Consider the following 21510-nt stretch of genomic DNA (forward strand, 5'->3'; position numbering starts at 1 on the left):
GACAACACCATTTTATCTCTCTCCAAAATTTGTTGTATCTCTCCCTCAATCTGTTTTTTTTTTCCTCTAAATATTAAGCAGTCTTGTTTTGTGGCATAATTAGTTTCATGAACCACAGGCAAACTCCTGGTTTAAAATGTTACTATATTTAATTAGTGATCATAAAACAGGCATCGTAAATTATAGTTTGCATTAAGTGCACAGAGCACAAACCTCATTTGTGAATTATTCACACTCTTGATAAATTACAGAATTAAACCCTGAAGAATTGATTATTAGATGTTGCAAAAAGGATTAATTGTTAATCAATGCAGGTAATGGTTGGCATGAATATCTTATAGTGTTTTCACAGAGTTCCTCAATGGTTGGGATAGAATCAGTAAATTGGGATTTCAAAAGCATATTTGTATCAATTTAAAAAAGAAAACACAATCTTAATTTGATTATTTGCACAAAATGCTGTCTACATGAACTTCATGCATGTAATAGCAATTTACATATGCAAACAATTCCATGAACATCTATTTTAGTGTTTATTTCACCAATTTCCAATTAGTAAAATTCCCTTAAGTTCTTATTAAGAAAATAATTCTGTACCGTAATAGTAGCTGCAGCCCTCAATAGTATAATATTGTCTATAGTATAATATATAGTATAATTCCTAGATGCAGCGGCAATGTGTAAGATCGTGCACATGCATAATGGTCTGTGCGCATGTGCAGATCACCTGGATGTCGCCGCTGCGTGCGAACGTGCGGCTGCATCCAGGTCTGAATAACCCCCTCAGTGCGGTATTCAGTTTGTTTCCACGGTTATATGCAATACTAAGTAGGATCATTTAAAAAAAAAAAAAAACAATTTAACCAATTGCTGATTTCTATTAGTGACCTCATACATTGTACACTTCAGATTGGGAATGTGGCAATGACTGTCTTCTGTGTGGTAGGCTATAATGTGATTTATTACCTGTGTAATGTTTGGTACTGTAGCAGGCAGTTATTGTCTTAATTTCTTCAAAGACCTGCAAACTTAACGATGTCTATAGGATATTACCATGAGCACTATCAGGCTGAGATACAGTCTAAACCAGTCATAGCTACTTACTCATTACTCTATTTACAGATTACTCATTACTTTTCATATAAATAATGATGAGATATCCTAATGTGCTGTATTAGGGAACTGTATTTCTCAGTGCATTTTCTTTTAAATACAGTAACAGGCCCTATCAGGGGTGTATTAATAGATGTGGGGACCGGCTTGCAGTCTCCAACCGGGCCCCCTCCTCACTCTCCTGCCTGCAGCATAGTCTCTGTAAACGATGACAGTAGTAGACTCTATCGCTGGGAAATGTCACAGTGACTAGTTTCCCGCCGATCCTCCTATTGTGCATGCGCAAAACGCTGGGAAACTGTCCACCATGCCATTTTCCCGGTGATTTTGCAGGGCTGCCACAGCGGACTTGTGATTCTGGAGGGGTGAGTACTAAAACAAATGGGTGCAGTGTGTGTGGTAGGGGCCCATGGCACCCATTATAGAATCTTATTACTAGCGGTATATTTAGTTTAGTAATACAATGATAGTAACAAATATGACATTGGTACTAAACATTACTTTTCTCTCCGGTGAGGTTCAGTAACATACACCTCCTCTGCGGCATCCTCCACTCAATTGTTGACAGCTTATCGATGTCAGCAACGGCCAGTCTGGAAGGCCTTGCTGAAGCTAAAGCTGGATAGGCTGTTGCTGAGTCCCCACTGCTGCCAATGGGTAGCGTATTGCTATAGATGGCGTAAGCAGTACAGTGATAAACAGCGGTAAGCTAAGTTTATTGCTTAAAGGAGGACATAACCATGTTAAATGGGGCCCTTAGTGCGATATAATGAATTCTTAATAATTTATCTATTTGTTGCAATTAAATAAAGAAAGTCTACAGTTTAGGCTATATTGTACTTATTTACCATACATGGTAACTATGCAGACTGTTGTCATCACTTATTTACATTCCCAGAAAATGTGAAAGAAATGAGTCAGTTTCTTAAAGGACATCTCCAGAACAACTTATTTACTTTATTTATTTATTAACAGTTATTTATATAGCGCACACATATTCCGCAGCGCTTTACAGAGAATATTTGGCCATTCACATCAGTCCCTACCCCAGTGGAGCTTACAGTCTATATTCCCTACCACATGTACATGCACACACATTCACGCTAGCAGGGCCGGTGCTATGGTGTACAGCGCCCACTTGCAAACTATAAATTTGCGCCCTCCCTCCCATACTTCGTGACACAAAAAAGGGGTGTGGTCTTACAAGGAATTGGCGTGGCCACACAATAGTACCACCAATTCAAATGATGCCACACAGTAGTGCTAACATGGTAGTTGCTCTTATTCACATTACATCACACGATAGTGCCTCTTATTCACGTTATGCCACACAGTAGTACCCCTTATACACATTATGCCACACAGAAGTACCCCTTATACACATTATGCCAACAGTAATTCCCCCTACACCTTATGTCACACACAGTAATACCCCTTACACATTATGCCACACACAGTAATTCCCTTTAAACATTGTGGCACTGTTTTTGAGCCCCTGCAGCCACTCCTGATTGGCTGCCAGTTTGCAAGCTCATGTCCTGCATCAGATTATGACACATTGACTGGGACAGAACACAGATGTGGGCGGTGGGGTGGCACAGTGACTGGGACAGAACACAGACGGGGGTGGCACAGTGACCAGAACAGAACACAGAGGGGGAATGTGTCACATAGTGACTGGGACAGAACACAGAGGGGGGTATCATAGTGACTGGGACCGAACACAGAGGGGGGGGGTGACACAGTGACTGGGAAGAACACAGGGGGCTGACACAATGGCTGGGTCAGAACAAAAGGAGGGGTGACACAGTAACAGAACATATAGGGGGTGACATGGTGACTGGGACAAGAAAAACAAAATGGTTGACACAGGGGCTGGGACTGAAGATGGGTGGGGGTTATTGGTTGACACAGTGAAAGAACATGTGGGGGGGTGACACAATGGCTGAGACAAAACATAGAGGGGTGTGACACAGTGACAGAACATGGGGAGGTGACACAGTGACAGAACACAGAGGGGAGGACACAATGACAGAACACAGAGGGGAGGACACAATGACAGAACACAGAAGGGGGACACAGTGACAGAACACAGATGGGGGACACAATGACTGAACACAGAGGGGGGACACAGTGACAGAACACAGAGGAGGGACACAATTACAGAACACAGGGGGATGACAACACAGTGACAGAACACAGAGGGGGGACGACACAGTGACAGAATACAGGGAGGGAACACAATGACAGAACACAGAGGGGGGACACAATGACAGAACACAGAGGGGACACACAATGACAGAACACCAAGGGGGGACTCAATGACAGAACACAGGGGGACGACACAATGACAGAACATAGAGTGGGGTGACACATTGACTTTGGCATTGGGGCGTGGGACAGAACACAGAATTAGCAATAAGTCCCTTGTGATTTCACCTCCCGGAACCTAAATGGTTAATTTTGTTGGGAGCCAATTAACCTACCAGTATATTTTTGGATTGTAGGAGGAAACCGGAGTACCCGGAGAAAATACAAACTCCACACAGTTAGGGCCATGGTGGGAATCGAACCCATGACCTCAGTGCTGTGAGGCAGTAATGCTAACCATTACACCATCCGTACTGCCCTTAAACCTTAAACTCATAAAACAGAACAGTGGTGAAATAAGTGTGAATATTGGTCCTCATTCCGAGTTGATCGCTCGCTAGCTACTTTTTGCAGCCATGCAAAAATACAGACGCCGCCCACGGGGGAGTGTATTTTCGCTTTGCAAGTGTGTTTGTTTCGCTTTGCATGTGCAGCCAAGCGGGACAAAAAAGTTTTTTGCAGTTTCTGAGTAGATCTGAACTTACTCAGCCCTTGCAATCACTTCAGCCTGTCCGGTCCCGGAATTGACGTCAGACGCCCGCCCTGCAAACACCTGGAAATGCTGCATTTTCCCTACCACTCCCAGAAAACGGTCAGTTGACACCCATAAACACCTTCTTCCTGTCAATCTCCTTGCGATCGGTTGTGCGAATGGATTAGTCGCTAGAAACATTGCACAGCAACAATGCTGTTTGTACCCGCACGATGCGCGTGCGCATTGCGGTGCATGCGCAGTAGTAACCTAATCGCTGCACTGCAAAAAATGGCAGCGAGCGATCAACTTGGAATGGGAGCCATTGTTCTATATTTGTGTAATTAATTAATTAATCAATTATTAATACTTAATTGGACACCAAAAGAAATTATGGAGTGGATTATGATGGACTGAACAAACTTCTGGCCATATGTGTGTCCTCCTTTTACATTTTCATTAAACATTATGGCAGCTCTAACCTTTTCTGTATGGTTATTTGAAGCAATGTTGGTGTTAGAGTTCAGAATATATCACACGGCAGGTGGGATAAATGGGTCACTGAACTCTGTGGGGTTGTACACACTGACATTTCTGCTCATAGAGCAAGTTATAAGTAAGTGTGCATGGAGGGATTGCACAGTATTGGCAACGTATAAATATATATATATATATATATATATATATATACACACACATATATATATATATATATATATACACACACACACACACACACACACACACACACACATCCTTTTAATTAAATAGCGCAGATAATATATTTAGATCTGCATGGGGAATACTGGAATATTCCAGTAGACTGAATTATTGCACCGTGAAGCTTACAATCTCATGTTGTTCTGCAAGCACCAGAGGATAATTTGCCTTTCAAAGTGCAATCAGGTCTGTTTGATGCATATATCAGGTACAGATATAAATATTTGAGCAACAAATTATGTTCTGAATCTTAAAACTACAAGAGACAACTGCAATGTTTCTCCGCTCCTTCCACTGCAATGCATTCTACGCACACCGAGACAATTTAATAATTCAATCAGCTCTGAAATCTTATTCTCTGCCACACAGGTTTAACAATTTAATTTATTCCTTGTAAATATACAGTAACAACAAAGGATTTTTTTTTTTTGTAATGCTTATCCAATCAAGACTGTTAAAACATACAATATTTCTGGGAATCATTTTACAAGGCACATTTTTTAAATCAACTTTTTGGTTTTCAATTAGAAAAGATAAGTTACATTATAGAATATCTAAAGAAATGGCATGGGTTTAAAATTCCAAACAAAATACTTGGTTCAAAATTAGAATGAGGCACACAAACAAATTTACACATAATATGATAGTGGTAAGGCTACTCAGTAAAGAAGATCAGCTGAGATGACCATACTGTACATATTTTATTATAGGAAATCTAACATCATTCTAGAAGCCTGCGCGTTGTCAGGTTACTGGTAATCCACAAGCAGGGCCGGCTCTACCATTAGGTAGCTTTAGGTGGCCACATAGGGGCACTGGCAAAAAACTGAAGGTTGTCTCTGTATGTAGTCTCCTTCTTTTACACTGCACTGACGGCTGCTGTGGGTCTAATCAGGTGCAGCCACCGCTATCAGGCTGCACCACATCGTGTCTCAGTGCTTCCTCCGTGCAGACAAGAATAACTCATGTGAAGGCACATACAGTAGGAGGCGGATGTATCTATGGCCCCTGAGGGGCGCCCCCATGTCTGCTCCTCATAGCCCTGATGCACCTCCTGCAGGACCCTGGATCCCGGGTTCCCCAGCAGCAAGCAGCACCTGACTACATGTCTGCACCCAGCAGTGACGCTGTAATGCTGCTACTGCCTGTAAGAAGAACCATGCCAAGTACCAGACCGCATATCCACTATATATATATGAAGCAATATGAACTGCCTGTTTCTGCCTGACTAGACCCGGGGAAAACTCTACTCTACAACAAGCCCAGGTGACCCGGCCATTATATGTACAGCTACTGTATCTCACCCGTCAATGGGTAGAGGAAAAAGGAAGGAGACAATCACCCAAACAGAGAAAAGAGTTTAAGTGTGAGTGAGGTAGAGGCTACACTTACCATCTTAGAGAAGAGTGTGAGATCGGTGGTGTAGGGCAGGAAGGCGCTGTAGTTGGGAGTGCTGTAGGGACTGGTGTACATGCCCAGAACAGAGGTGACAGCAGCAGTGGAAGTGCTGCCCAGCTCTGACCCTGCAGGCCTCCCTGATCCAGCCGCGGCCGCTGCTGTTGTGGCCAGAGCCCCCTGCCAGTCCCCTTTGTATATTGCCGCCTGGCCAGCACTGAGGTACTGGCAGTGGCGAAATTCCCATTCGGCACATGAGGCACGTGCCTAGAGTCGGCACTTGTTGGGGCTTGTTGGTACTGTCAGCCCAAAAAGTACCAGTAACTTGAAATAATTCCTCTGTACTGTAGCATATGCCATCTTGAATGGAGTGTAAATGCGTAAGACATGCACATACTGCCCCTGTACGCTGTCCTACTTAGTAAGTACAGTATGTATGCATTATTAAAAATAAAAAAATAATGTAATAGTTAGCGGCTTTTTTCATTATTCTATTAAATTGGCTATCATCAAATGAGGGCTTATAACCAATTAAGAAACATAATAAAATTAAGCAGGCCATTACTGTTGTGCCTAGGGGCGGCCTCACCCATAAATCCGCCCCTGGGTACTGGGGGTAGCCCAGCTGCGGTAAGGGCATGTCTCTGCCTCGGGCTCTCTCTCTGGCAGGGGAAGGTGACAGTGGCAGTGGGAGTGATGCCCACCTCTGACCAACAGTCCTCCCTGATCTGGCTGCGACTGCTGCCGAGGCTGCTGCTGCGGCCAAAGCCCTCTGCTTTGTAGACTGCCGCCTGGCCAGAGCTGAGGTACTGGGGTTAGCCGAGCTGCAAGAAGGGCATGTCTCTGCCTCGGGAAAGGAAGGGCTGATTCTCCGGCAAAACAACAGGGAGGGCTTGGCTGCAGGTACACAGCAGTGAAAGAAACAGAGGACCAAACTCCTGGCCAAAAAGTGAGCAGTGCAGTGATCAGCTCCTTGGTCATTCCCTCTCTCTGGGTGCAGAGCTGTATTCTACAGAGAGAGCTGGGATGGGAAGAAGGGGAGAGGTGTGTGGGATGGATAGGGTGTCTCTCTCCCCCCCCCTCCTCAAATCTCAGCTCTTCTGTGCTCCTAAATCCCTTAGATGTGATCTGATTAACTATTGAGCTCTAACTGATGTGTCTGCCCTTAGGTCCTGGGCCGATCTTTTGAGGCTTTGATTGGCATCCGCTTCAGCTTCAGTCCCCTCCCCCTCCGGAGCATGTGGCCTGGGCATTGGCTGGGCTCCTGTACTCTGTACACATGTGCGCGCACGGCACCTAACACACACACACACACACAGACGCATGCAGCACTTGCCATGCACATATATGCATGCAGCACCTGACACACACAAACATATACGCATGCAGCACCTGACACATACACACGTAGCATCAGACACAATAATATAAACACGCAGCACCTGAAACACATATACACAAGCAGCACCTGACACACATACATACACACGCAGCACCTGACACACAAATTCACACGCAGCACCTGACACATACATATACATGCACAGCATCAGACACATTAATATACACATGCAGCAACTGACACACACACATAAACACACACGTAGCATTTAACACACACGTAGCACCTGACACTCACACACATATACACTCACAGCACCTAACACACACATATATACACTTGCAGCACCTGATACACACATATACATGCACAGCACCTGACACTCACACACACATATGCACGTGCAGCACCTGACACACACACACATATACAGTTACACACACTGCACCTGGCACACAGATATATATAAATGCACAGCACCAGACACAAACATATACACGCGCAGCACCTGACACTCACACACACATATACACATGCAACATCTGACACACAAACAGCAGCTGACACATACACATGCAGCATCAGACACACTAACATAAACACACAGCACCTGACACACATATCCACACGCAGCACCTGATACACACATACACAGGCAGCACCTCACACACACACATACATGCATTTAGCATTTAACACACACATACACATACAGTTGTACCACACACATATGTACACGCTTGGTACCTCACACATGTACGTACATGCGCGGCACCTGGCACACACGTACATGCATGGTACCTGACACACACAAACACATATACACACGCTGCACCTCACAAACACGTCCACGTGTGGCACCACACACATACACACGTGGCACATGACATACACACACACGTACACGCGCAGCACCTGACATACACACACACATACACTCATCTCACACACACGTACATGTGCAGCAATTGACAAATACATATATACGCGCAGCATCTGACACAAACATACATACTGTATACTGTACATGCACAGCACCTGACACTCACATATACACGCACAGCACCTGACACTCACACACACATATACACACACATATACACACACAACACCTGGCACACACAAACACATACAGCAGCTGACGCATACACACGAAGCATCAGACACACTAATATAAACACACAGCACCTGAAATACATATATACATGCAGCACATGACACACACAAACACACAGAGCACCTGACACACAGATACACAGGCAGCTCCTGACATGCACAGCATCAGACACACTAATATACACAAACAGTACCTGACACACACACACACACACACACACACACACACACACATACACGCATGTAGCATTTAATACACACATATACACGTGTGGTACCTGACATACACACATACAGTACATGCACGGCACCTGACACACGTGCATACACGTACGGCACCTGATACACACGTACATACGCGGCACCTCACATACACACACATATACACGTGCAGCACCTGACACACACAGAAATACATGCACAGCGCCTGACACACAATCACATACAGTATACACTCACAGCACCTGCCACACACATATACACACGCAGCACCTACCTGACACACACATACATGCGCGGCACCTCACACACACACATGCGGTACCTCACACACACGTACACGCACACTCACACACGTACATGTGCAGCGCCTCACACAAACGCGCGCAGCACCTCACACACACACACATACACGTACATGCGCAGCACCTTACACACACATGTACACACACAGCACCTCACACTCTCACCAGGACCGGTTCCGGAGCTTCTGGCGCCCCGGGCGGCATTAGGGGCGTGGCTTCATACAGGGGGCGTGGTCAGTTACGCCCCCTTTACTGTTGTAGGATGTGCGGTGCGCGATGACGTCATCGCGCACCGCACAGCAAAGGTCCTCTCCACGAAGGTAAACTAGACGCTAACCGTCTAGTTCCCTTCGTGGAGAGGACCTTTGCTGTGCGGTGCGCGATGACGTCAACGCGCACAGCACATCATTACAGTGAAGGTTCTCTCCAGGAAGGGAAACTAGATGCGCAGCATCTAGTTTCCCTTCACAGCGGGCAGCCCACGAAGGGAAACTAGACGCGTAGTGTCTAGTTTCCCTTCACAGCGGACAGCGGGCCGCAGCAGCGGGGGGCACCACAGCAGCAGCGGATCTTGCCATGATGCGGTGCCCTCCGGATGGCACCGGCGCCCTCCAGATGGCACCGGCGCCCTCCGGAAGGCGGCGCCCCGGGCAAAAGTTCTGCTTGCCCGTGGCAAGATCCGCTACTGACTCTCACGTACATGCAATGTATTTTACACATGCCTCCAGCCTTAGTCACAGGCTGCTGCCGCCTACCCCCTCCCTGCACTAACTGCAAAAGCAGCAAAGTATTTCGACCAAAGTTAAAAGTATAAACAATTCTGTTTGGTAAATAAAATTATTTTAGCATTTTGCACACAACAGTGATGTTATACGAACCTTTTCATTAAACATTTAAAAAAAAATTATTCTAACAGTGAAATTTTACATTTCTGAATTTAAAAAATAAATTGAAAAAAAAAACAAAAAAAGAAATTCCATAGACAAAAAAACCTTACGGTGTCACATGTCCCATTAAGGCTACTTACACATGATCAGGCATTTCAGAAACCTGTTGTAACTCTTCCACTCAAACTCCAAAAAGCAATGAAACTCCGAACATTAAGGCTGACACCTTAATGGACGTGTTCCTTGCGCAATACAGACATGGTATGCCATTACAGCCTACAGAGTGAGATTGCTGTCACTCACACAGTGGTGGACCTGGTCTATGTGAATACACTGAAACGTTGCTGAACCTTGCTTCTTGTGTTTATTATGCCGAGTGCCGCACCTTTGGATATATATATATATATATATATATATACATATATATAGTATATATACATATATATATATATATACAAAGTGTATATATACATATATATATATATCCATATATAGTTATTGCACTCACAGTCCCAAATCCATCCACCTGGGTGCCCTCCTCAAGTAACTATAGACCAATGGAGAGTTCCTTCAAATGTAACAGCATATCCCCTAGCTGCATTAAAGGAACCAGGCGGCACTCCAAGGCCTTGGAGTGCCGCCTGGTTCCTTTAATGCAGCTAGGGGATATGCTGTTACATTTGAAGGAACTCTCCATTGGTCTATATATATATATATATATTTTCCAAACTGCCCGGCACTCCATATTTGAAAAGCAATCCAGTTTACTTGCCCGGCGCCCTCCGTGAGGTGTTGGCCTCCAATGCATGTGTTGTTTTCCTGACGACAGGATTAATCTCGAAACGTTGAAATAAAGTAATGTTTCCATGAAATGACTCGAAGTGCCGCCATCACGACACGCATACACACACACACACATACTATATATATATATATATATATATATATATATATATATATATATATTATATATATATTAAAATCCCGCCACGCAGCAAAGATTTGCTCCCTCAGAGGCTGTTTTTATCAAATTTGATTATTGCACTTTCACAAGCACGTTTTTTTCTTTTTGGCCCTTTTTTCACAATGGATCCACAGGAAAAAAGTGCCTCAGTTAGACCACGCCTCCCAATTGGAGAAGTACATTCATTCTCGGACTCAAATGCCGAGGGGATGTTATCTCAAAATTTAAATGTACCGGAGTTTCTAACCCCATTGAGTGCATTTATGCACAATTATTACTGCTGAAAAAGCATGAAGTCGACTTCCTTTTTCATGGAATACCGTTATCAGACTATTATTGGGACAAGAAGATCTCTCGGGGGTTCAGAATTAAAAACATCCCAACTATTGGAAGATACAACTATGAATTTTGCCGCAAGTGGGCGGCTATACTGAATAAAGCTTCCTTCAATCTTATCTTGCTAGTGATTGAAGAGTCAGCCAGTGAATTGGCTGACACAAAAGAAAAAAATCAAGAGTTTTAAATCAGCACACTCATTAACACTATCCAGTGATTCCACTGAAGATTAGATGCAGAAACTAAGTGAGCAGGTGGATAAATACAGAAAAGACCTTATTCAGTTCAAATGGTACAAAGAGGCCATTGTAGACCACGATTATGTGTAGAATAAAGTCTATGAATGGGTGCATAACCCCTCGGGGAGACGCCAGATGGGTTTTCCCAGCAGGCGATACAGACACCAGGCACGGGACCCGGAATCTGGTACCGGAGCTTTGTCAACCAGTGGGTCAGAATCAAATGATGGAAGCAGAATATATGCCGAGAAGCCCCCTTTGGGGGTAAGCACACGGGCACAGCGAGAAGCATGCGGAGATCATATACCTGCAGAGGCGAACAGTGGCAAAGACTCCACAAAAGCAGACTCCAAGAAGGACAAAAGGTAGTGTTTAACCTTTCTTCCAGAGTTCTGACAGCCACAGAAAGGGCTGTGCTTAACCGAGGCCTCTTGTTTGTTCTGACCAACTGACACGATGCCTTTAATAGTAAAGTGGAAATGTATAAATTTGAATAATTAGATCACTATTTGCAGCCTGCGGTGCAATCCTACGGCACATATATAAAGGACACCACCAGCCTTCTGGAAGACCTACAGATGCTAAAGGATCTCCCTGCATCCACTGTCTTATGCACGATTGATGTTGTGAATCTATATACTAATATCCCACACACTAAGGGCATAGAGGTGGTAAGAATATTGATGACGGGATGTTTATTATATTCTGGTCCAGACATATCATTTTATTTACAATGGCAGCAGTTAACATTAACTCGCAATAATTTTATGTTCGATGGCCAATAGTATCTTCAATCCAAGGGGTGTGCCATGGGTTCATGCATGGCATCCACATATGCCAATTGTTACATGTTTGAGGTTGAGAAGGACTTATTTCTACTACAACCATATGCCTCTGACAATATTCACCTATTTCGTCGCTACATAGATGACATACTACTCATCTGGTTGGGAACAAAAGGTGCATTGATACAGCTTCTGGAATATGCCAATACAGGTGATCCAGACATCAAGTTCACCTGCCTGGTGGACTTGAAGGAGGTACATTATTTGAATGTCCAGATCTCTAAATCTGAACATGAGCTGCGGATGACAATTTACCAGAAGCCCACGGACCACAATACATTGCTGTTGGCATCGAGTTTTCATCCAGTTGCCTCTAAGTATGGTCTGCCCTTCTCACAGTTACTTAGGGTCCAGAGAATCTGCAGTGATCCTTTGGATGCCCTGAATAAAATGTATCGTATGAACTCTAAGTTTGTTAAGCGTGGATATGATCCTGTGCGATTGCAGCAAGCCAAGGAAAGGGTCCTCAACATACTGCGCATTGACACTTTACATCCAGCCTCTAATAGATCTAATACAAAGGAAGTTATCCCCCTCATCACTACATTTTCCACGGCAAGTGATAAAATCACGAAAACTGCCTAAAGATTTTGGCCAGTGATACATGGAGACCAGGAGATTCCCTCTCTGAAAAAAAACAGCATTATTGCCATGTTTTAAGAGAACGAGGAACATACGTGACCATGTCGTAAGGACTGATATTACTACTTTAAAAAAATCTGCCAGCCATTTCCTTTCGAGAAAACCTGGAAATTATAAATGTACGGGTTGTATTACCTATGGTTACCTTGAGATTAGCAAGACATTTGTACACCCACACTCAGAAAAGGATTTCGACATACACCATGTGCTGACCTGCACTAGCACATTTGTGGTGTATATTATTCCCTGTCCATGCGGTTTGCTCTATGTGGGCAAAACCACAAGGCAGTTAAGGAGTGCATGGAAGCACAGCACTTTTCGATCAGAGAAGAGTTGGAAGGCCAGAGTTGTGAACAATCGGTTGCACGGCACTTTAGGGACCATAAGCATCCATTAGCTACCCTTGAGTACGAAATGATCGATCGTGTACCAAAATCATTACAGGGTGGAGACAGAGGAAAAAGCTCTTCTGAGGATGGAAGCTAGATGGATTTTTACCTTGAACACTATGCAACCACATGAATAGTGAATGAATACTTACCCTTAAACTGCTTTCTTTAAGAGCAATCCAGTCCGCTTATTGGCCCTCATTCCGAGTTGATCGCTAGCTGCCGTTGTTCGCAGCGCAGCGATCAGGCTAAAAATCGTCATTTCTGCGCATGCGTATGGGGCGCGCTGCGCACGCGCAACGTACTTTCACAAAAGCCAATGCAGTTTTACACAAGGTCTAGCGACGCTTTTCAGTCGCACTGCTGGCCGCAGAGTGATTGACAGGAAGTGGGTGTTTCTGGGTGGTAACTGACTGTTTTTGGGGAGTGTGTGTAAAAACGCAGGCGTGCCGGATAAAAACACAGGAGTGGCTGGTAAAACGTAGGTGTGGCTGGCCGAACGCAGGGCGTGTTTGTGACGTCAAAACAGGGACCAAACAGTTTGAAGTGATCGCTAGCTAGGAGTAAGTCTCGAGCTACTCAGAAACTGCACAATCTTTTATTATAGCAGCGCGGCGATCCTTTCGTTCCCACTTCTGCTAAGCTAAGATACACTCCCAGAGGGCAGCGGCTTAACGTTTGCACGGCTGCTAAAAGCAACTAGCGAGCGATTAACTCGGAATGAGGGCCATTATTTCCAAAATATCACATATTCATGTATATATTTTGTTCATTGGTCTATGTATGATCTAACTTAACTTTATTGCTCTCTGTTATTTAATACCATTGATTATGCAGATACGTATTTGAGGGTTATAATGTGAGCGTGTTATCATCGTTTATTAACTCAGTAGACTATATCTTTCTTTATCATCATATTTGGTGTTAATTTGCATTGTTACTATGGCCCTCATTCCGAGTTGATCGCTCGCAAGGCGAATTTAGCAGAGTTGCTCAGGCTAAGCCTACGCCTACTGGGAGTGTATCTTAGCTTCTTAAAATTGCGACCGATGTATTCGCAATATTGCGATTACAAACTACTTAGCAGTTTCAGAGTAGCTTCAGACTTACTCGGCATCTGCGATCAGTTCAGTGCTTGTCGTTCCTGGTTTGACATCATAAACATACCCAGCGTTCGCCCAGACACTCCCCCGTTTCTCCGGCCACTCCTGCGTTTTTTCCGGAAACGGTAGCGTTTTTATCCACACGCCCCGAAAACGCCGTGTTTCCGCCCAGTAACACCCATTTCCTGTCAATCACACTACGATCGCCGGAGCGAAGAAAAAGCCGTGAGTAAAAATACTATCTTCATTGTAAAATTACTTGGTGCAGTCGCAGTGCGATTATTGCGCATGCGTACTAAGCGGAATTTCACTGCGATGCGATGAAAATTACCGAGCGAACGACTCGGAATGAGGGCCTACGTACCTATCTGTATAATGTGTATCACTTGCAGTGACATGAACATCCTGTGGGATCCCACATCTCTTTTTTTATACACTATGGCAACCCGCACAGCTGAGCTGGCTCTCTGGCAATCTCTGATGATGGCAGTGTGTACTGCTGCTGCTGGGACTTGCCGCGCTTTGGTGAACATTCTCACTGGTGGAGGGTCTTATATAGGTAAGTCGGTTATATATATTCATTTGTTCTTTGACAAAGGAAGTAAAATTCCGAAACATTAGTACAAACCTGCAGTGGTAGCAGTGTTATTTGAATGCTTGAAGTCTGCTGAGTGCCGCCTCATTGTGTGTGTGTGTGTGTGTGTGTGTGTGTGTGTGTGTGTGTGTATATATATATATTTGGCAGCGTTCAAACGTGGCAATAACCTACGTGATAGACTTGTTCACGCTGATATTACGGGGCTAGGGAGTAAAAAACCCACTAATGTGTACACCAAACCTCCAGGCTGTTACAGATGCCATAATTGCATTACCTGCAAATATATGGTAGCCTGTAGAGAATTCAAGCATCCGCATATAGATAAGATCTATGATATTAGATTTGTCCTCACATGTACTACCACCCATGTAGTGTACATCATTGTGTGTCCCTGTGGCCTATATTATATTGGCCAGACCACCCGCAAGTTTAGGGAGAGGATGAATGCCCATAGGTCGGCAATTAATATGACCTTGAACGGGAAAGATATTGACCAGCCGGTATCCCGACACTTCAAGATGGCAGGTCATTCATTAGATGATTTAAAATATTACATCATTGATCATGTGCCAGTTTCCCTTCGGGGTGGGGACCGGGCTAAACAATTGTTGTTAAAAGAATCCCGTTGGATCATCCGCTTGGGCACTACGAATCCTATGGGGTTAAATGAAAAGATCAATTGGAATAGTATGCTTTGATACATTACAGTCACTGTGACCATATAGCTTAAATTTTCTTGTGACATTGATAGTTAACATTATCTACACTTGACCCTGTGTTTAGCCTCTGAATATCTTTGTTGATGTTATGTGCTTTTAAAGTTGTCTTGTTATTGTTCCTCTTCCCTGCAGTTCTCGTGCTGCAGCCACATCGGGATCCTCTGCTGGCCTAATGGAGCGCAGGAAGCTGGCTGTGGAACGCACTCATAGCGGTATCCATAATAACGGAGGCCGCGCACCAGGAAGTACAGCAGCTGGTACTTCCGGCGGGCGTGCAGTTTGAGCGCTGGACGGAGCGGGAATCGAGGGACAGGTAAGGGTATTTATGTAAGTGTTTTGTGTTTGTTCAGTGCTGTAGATGTTGTCCTGAGGACGGGGCAGTAGCTCCGAAAACGTTTGATGTATCAACATCTAATACAGATGTCTTTTTCACCGCTATAAGTCTCTGAGTGCCATCTTTACTGCTGGATATATATATACATATATATTTTGTCTAAAATCTAGAGATGAGCGGGTTCGGTTCTCAAGTCTTGTGCTGTGTTGTGCTGCTCAGTCCAGTCCAGTGTAGTCAGTGTATTGTGCTGCATCAGTCCAGCCAGTCACAGTGTTGGTGTCCTCTGCTGCCATATATCGAGTGTAGCTGTACAGTGGCAAACGCAGGATTTCTAGAGGGGGGTTTCTAAATACAGTCCACAATCTCCCACTCTGTGGAACATTGGAGCAAGTGCATGAGTCTGGGGAAGCAGTATAGGAACCTAGTAATGACCCTTGACCCATAACATTGTTTTTTTTATACACTGGGCAATGTATGGAATACACAGTATTAATATTTAACACTATAGATGGTCTAGGGCATAGGTTCTTAAACTCTGTCCCCAGGACCCCACACAGTTCATTTTCAAGGACACCTGTGGATTTTTTTTTTAATGTGACAGTTGATGAGACACTTTGCACCTGCCTGGTGACCTGGTAAACATGAACTGTGTGGGGTCCTGTGACCAAGTTTGAGAAACCATGGTCTAGGGTACAGGCTGTATAAAACATTTAAATAATATAATAAGATAAGTGGTCGGGAAAAGGTTAAACATACCATAATAAATATATACACAAATATAATAGAACCAGTACTGCATTTTCTAAGCACACATTCTCCCACCCCATGGTAAGGCTCCTGTCTCTTGTTCCTGGTAGCTACTCTCAGGTCCAGTGCACTGCATGAAAACTCAGATCCACACACACAGCAAACTTGGTAGAAGAAGCTGCTACCACTGGGAATGTGCAGCAGCTCTGCTGGGTCCCATAAAGTGTATGATGTGGTGGCCGCTCTAGTATTCGTAATATATACCATTGCTATTGTTGTCATAATTTGAGCCACATTCCAAGAGTAGGGGGGTTTCTGGGCAACCGGAAACCCCCCTGTGTTTGCCTATGCTGTATAAAGTGGTGCTGTGTTGTGCTGTCCTGTCCAGTGTAGTCAGTGTCTTGTGCAGCATCAGTCCAGTGACCAGTCACAGTTGTGGTGTCCTCTGCTGCTGTATATCCAGTGTTACTGCCATATAATTCCCATGATACTGGCGTATAATTCCCGTGATACTGGCGTATAATTCTTGTGACATTGCCGTATAATTCTCGGAATACTGGCGTATAATTCCCGTGATACAGGCGTATAATTCCTGTGATATTGCCGTATAATTCCTGTGATATTGCCATAGAATTCTCGGAATACTGGCGTATAATTCCCGTGATACTGGCGTATAATTCCTGTGATATTGCCGTATAATTCCCGTGATACTGCCGTATAATTACAGTTATCCTGCCGTATAATTCCATATAAATCCATATAATTCCGTATAAATCCAGTCCAGTGGTGCTGCCATATAAATTCAGTGGTGCTGTCCTGTGCTGTATATTATTTACTCCAAATAAAGGGGTTATTAATATTTATTCCAAATCATTTTTACAGGGTTTGCCCTGTGAGGTGTAGGGGTACGCTCTCATGTGCCGCATCTTGTGTTATATAACTCCAGAAAAATAATGGAGAACAAACATTTGGAGGATAAAAGAGGGAAAGATCAAGAACTACTTCCTCCTAGTGCTGAAGCTGCTGCCACTAGCCATGACATAGACAATGAAATCAACGTTGTCTGCCAAGGCCGATGCCCATTGTGATAGTAGAGAGCATGTAAAATCCAAAAAGCCAAAGTTCAGTAAAAAGACCCAAAAAAAGAAATTTAAATGGTCGTTTGAGAAACGTAAACTTGCCAATATGCCATTTACGACACGGAGTAGAAAAGAACGGCTGAGGCCCTGGCCTATGTTCATGACTAGTGGTTCTGCTTCACATGACGATGGAAGCCCTCATAATTGAGGCCTTGACACTTATGTTGGTGTTAGACGTGCATCCGGTATCCGCCAATAGTGCAGTGGGATTTAGACAATTGATGGAGATATTGTGTCCCCGGTACCAAATCCCATCTAGATTCCACTTCACTAGGCAGGCAATAGCGAGATTTTGCCATTTAATTCCAGTGATTTGGACATATAATTATTAATTACAGTGATTTTGCCAATTAATTCCAGTGATTTGGACGTATAATTACAGTGATTTTGCAGTATAATTCCAGTGATTTGGTTATATAATTCCAGTGATTTGGATGTATAATTTCAGTTGGAATTGTTTGTGTTGCTTGGCTTAGTCATACAGCTACCTCATTGCACCTCTTCGACATCTTTGCATGAGGTGCTGTTTGGGGCTTAGTTTTTGAAAAGTGCCATCCTGTCTGACACTGCCGTATGAGTCCAGGGGTACTGCTGTATTAGTCCTGGGGTACTGCCATATAAGTCCACCAATTGCAGAATTTTATTTAAATGACAGGGGCGTGCTGGAGATGCTGTCAGTGAACCGAACAATTGCGGCCCACTCTCGACATTCATCCACTGTGTGACACTACTAGATGGGCCAGGCGATTGTGTCGCTTAGCTTAGTCATACAACAACCTCGGTGCACCTTTTTTTCTTCTTTGCACCACGTGCAGTTTGGGGCCTTTTTTGTTATCTGCCCTCCTGTCTGCCACTTCAGTGCCACTCCTAGATGGGCCAATTGTTTGTGTCGCTTGGCTAGTCATACAGCGACCTCATTGCACCTCTTCTACATCTGTGCATGAGGTGCTGTTTGGGGCCTAGTTTTTGAAAAATGCCATCCTGTCTGACACTGCAGTGCCACGCCTAGATGGGCCAGGTGTTTGTGCCGCACACTTGTGTCGCTTAGCTTGGTCATACAGCCACCTTGGTGCAACTTTTAGGCCTAAAAACAATATTGTGATGTGTGAGGTGTTCAGAATAGACTAGAAATGAGTGGAAATTAATGTTATTGAGGTTAATAATACCGTAGGGGCAAAATTACCCCCAAATTATGTGATTTTAGCTGTTTTTATGTTTTTTTCAAAAATCATCCAGATCCAAAACCAAAATCAAAACACGAAAGGGAGGTTTTGGCAAAACCAAGCCAAAACACGAAAGTGGAATTAGAACCAAAACACAAAACACGAAACGTGCCCTCCGCACATCTCTACTAAAATCCCACCACGTAGCAAAAATTTGCAATTGGCCTCTGTCCAATACAATCCCTAACATGCTGGCTAGTCTGTGTACATACTATAGTCAGTAGGAACGGTCGTCACTCAAGCTTTCGAAAGTGAAAGTATATTGTGAACAAACCAAATTTTGTGACTTTGTTTACAATATGCTTTTCCACTTCAAAAGTCCTTGAGTGTTGTCCCTTTTCTTTGTATCTGTAATGATGCAATTCACCCCAGCCCACCTAGTGGCCAAATGCATCTCCTCTCTGAGAGGTGGTGGTGGTGGGGATTGCAGGGTACACTAGGCAGAAGCTTTGCTCAGGGTGCAAAGAGATCTTGCATCGGCCCTGACCACAAGGGTATAATATATTCAGATTTATTGCAGCAATAAATGTTACATAGTAGGTACCTACTTTACAACAGTATTACAGTTGTCATTCAAAATGAACACATTTGTATTGCTTCCACTACAGATATGAATGGATATTTAATGCAAATCCCAGTGAAAGAAACAGTATTAACTTCTTCATAGTCATGGCGACAACTGTTTTTGAAACTTTATTCTTTATGCTGGATTCCTAAAGGCAAAACTTTTTTAAACTTTGCTCAATTACCCCATCAAGTCAGCATATGTACAGCAGATTTTACAGGTAATAAAGAAGGTACTGTGAGCCTGATTCATGTTTGTAATTAAGCACATGTTACATCTCCCCCACCTGCAGTAGAACCTGGTTTTGCCCAGTTGCTTGCATTTTTGCTTTACTTACAAATATGAATATGTATTATTTCCTGCAATTACTAAGATGTTACACTCAAAGACAACCCGCATATTATGAAAATCACTAAAAAGAAGCAAACACGCACAGAAAGTATGTGATTTAGCATTACAACAACACACGTAGTATACAGCAAAATGTCAAATAATGCAGGTTTTAGCATACTACAATGGTTAGACAGCAGAAAAATAAGCAGCTCATTTTACAAAATAAAATAGTATTTATTACAAAACCCTGAACGCAGCAATAAGTCATCATCAATAATAAGTTATTACATACATTTATGACAAGAACATTGGTGGTCTTTCCGAGTTGTTTGCTCGCTGCCGTTTTTAGCAGAATAGCGATCAGGCTAAAAATGGGCGATTCTGCGCATGCGTATGGGCCGCAGGGCGCACGCGCTAAGTATTTTCACACAAAACTGTGCAATTTTACACAGGTCCGAGCAACGCTTTTCAGTCGCTCTACTGATCGGTGAGTGATTGACAGGAAGTGGGTGTTTCTGGGCGGCAACTCTGCATTTTCAGGGAGTGTGCTAAAAAACGCAGGCGTGCCAGGAAAAATGCAGGAGTGACTGGAGAAACGGGGGAGTGGCTGGCCAAACGCAGGGCGTGTTTGTGACGTCAAATCAGGAACCAAACTGACTGCAGTGATCGCAAGATAGGAGTAGGTCTGGTGCTACTCAGAAACGGAATGACATTTTTTTGTAGTAATTCTGCTAACCTTTCGTTCGCACTTCTGCTAAGCTAAGACACACTCCCAGAGGGCGGCGGCCTAGCGTGTGCAATGCTGCTAAAAGCAGCTAGCGTGCGAACAACTCGGAATGAGGGCCATTGTACAGTGGCCCTCATTCCGAGTTGTTCGCTCGCTAGCTGCTTTTAGCAGAATTGCACACGCTAGGCCACCGCCCTCTGGGAGTGTATCTTAGCTTAGCAGAATAGTGAACGAAAGATTAGCAGAACTGCTAATAACTATTTTCTTGCAGTTTCTGAGTAGCTCCAGACCTACTCCTAGATTGCGATCAGCTCAGTGCGGTGGTGCGGTAAAAGTTAACTTGCTGGGGTAGTCTTGCAGATTTACATTTTAAATAGGTTTTCCCATGCATAATTAAAGTACCGCCAGTGAATCTTAACACCATTAGGATTATCGCTAATGATAACAATTTTTTCTGTGATGACATTACCAGTGACGTGCGGTGAGGTCTGTGGCTGGGGAGGCACAAGATGATTAACTAGCCCCCCACCCCCCAGTTAAAAAAAAGGCTGAACATTAACCCCCCCCCCCAAAACCAGTCAGCCCAGGGCTGAAATTCCTGGGAAAGTGGGTACCCCATAAAAATTGAATGAGCAACAACCATCACTGGGCTGACAGCCCAGTACTAT

At 44.0% G+C, this 21510-nt stretch overlaps 1 protein-coding gene across 2 annotated transcripts in view; it reads right to left on the bottom strand.

Moving 5' to 3' along the window:
• The window catches only part of PCDH15 (protocadherin related 15), a 2278876-nt gene that overhangs the window by 449046 nt on the left and 1808320 nt on the right, over positions 1-21510 (bottom strand). The window lies entirely within an intron of this gene.

This window comes from Pseudophryne corroboree, chromosome 3 (genome assembly GCF_028390025.1).
Source record: "Pseudophryne corroboree isolate aPseCor3 chromosome 3, aPseCor3.hap2, whole genome shotgun sequence".
Classification (NCBI taxonomy): domain Eukaryota; kingdom Metazoa; phylum Chordata; class Amphibia; order Anura; family Myobatrachidae; genus Pseudophryne; species Pseudophryne corroboree.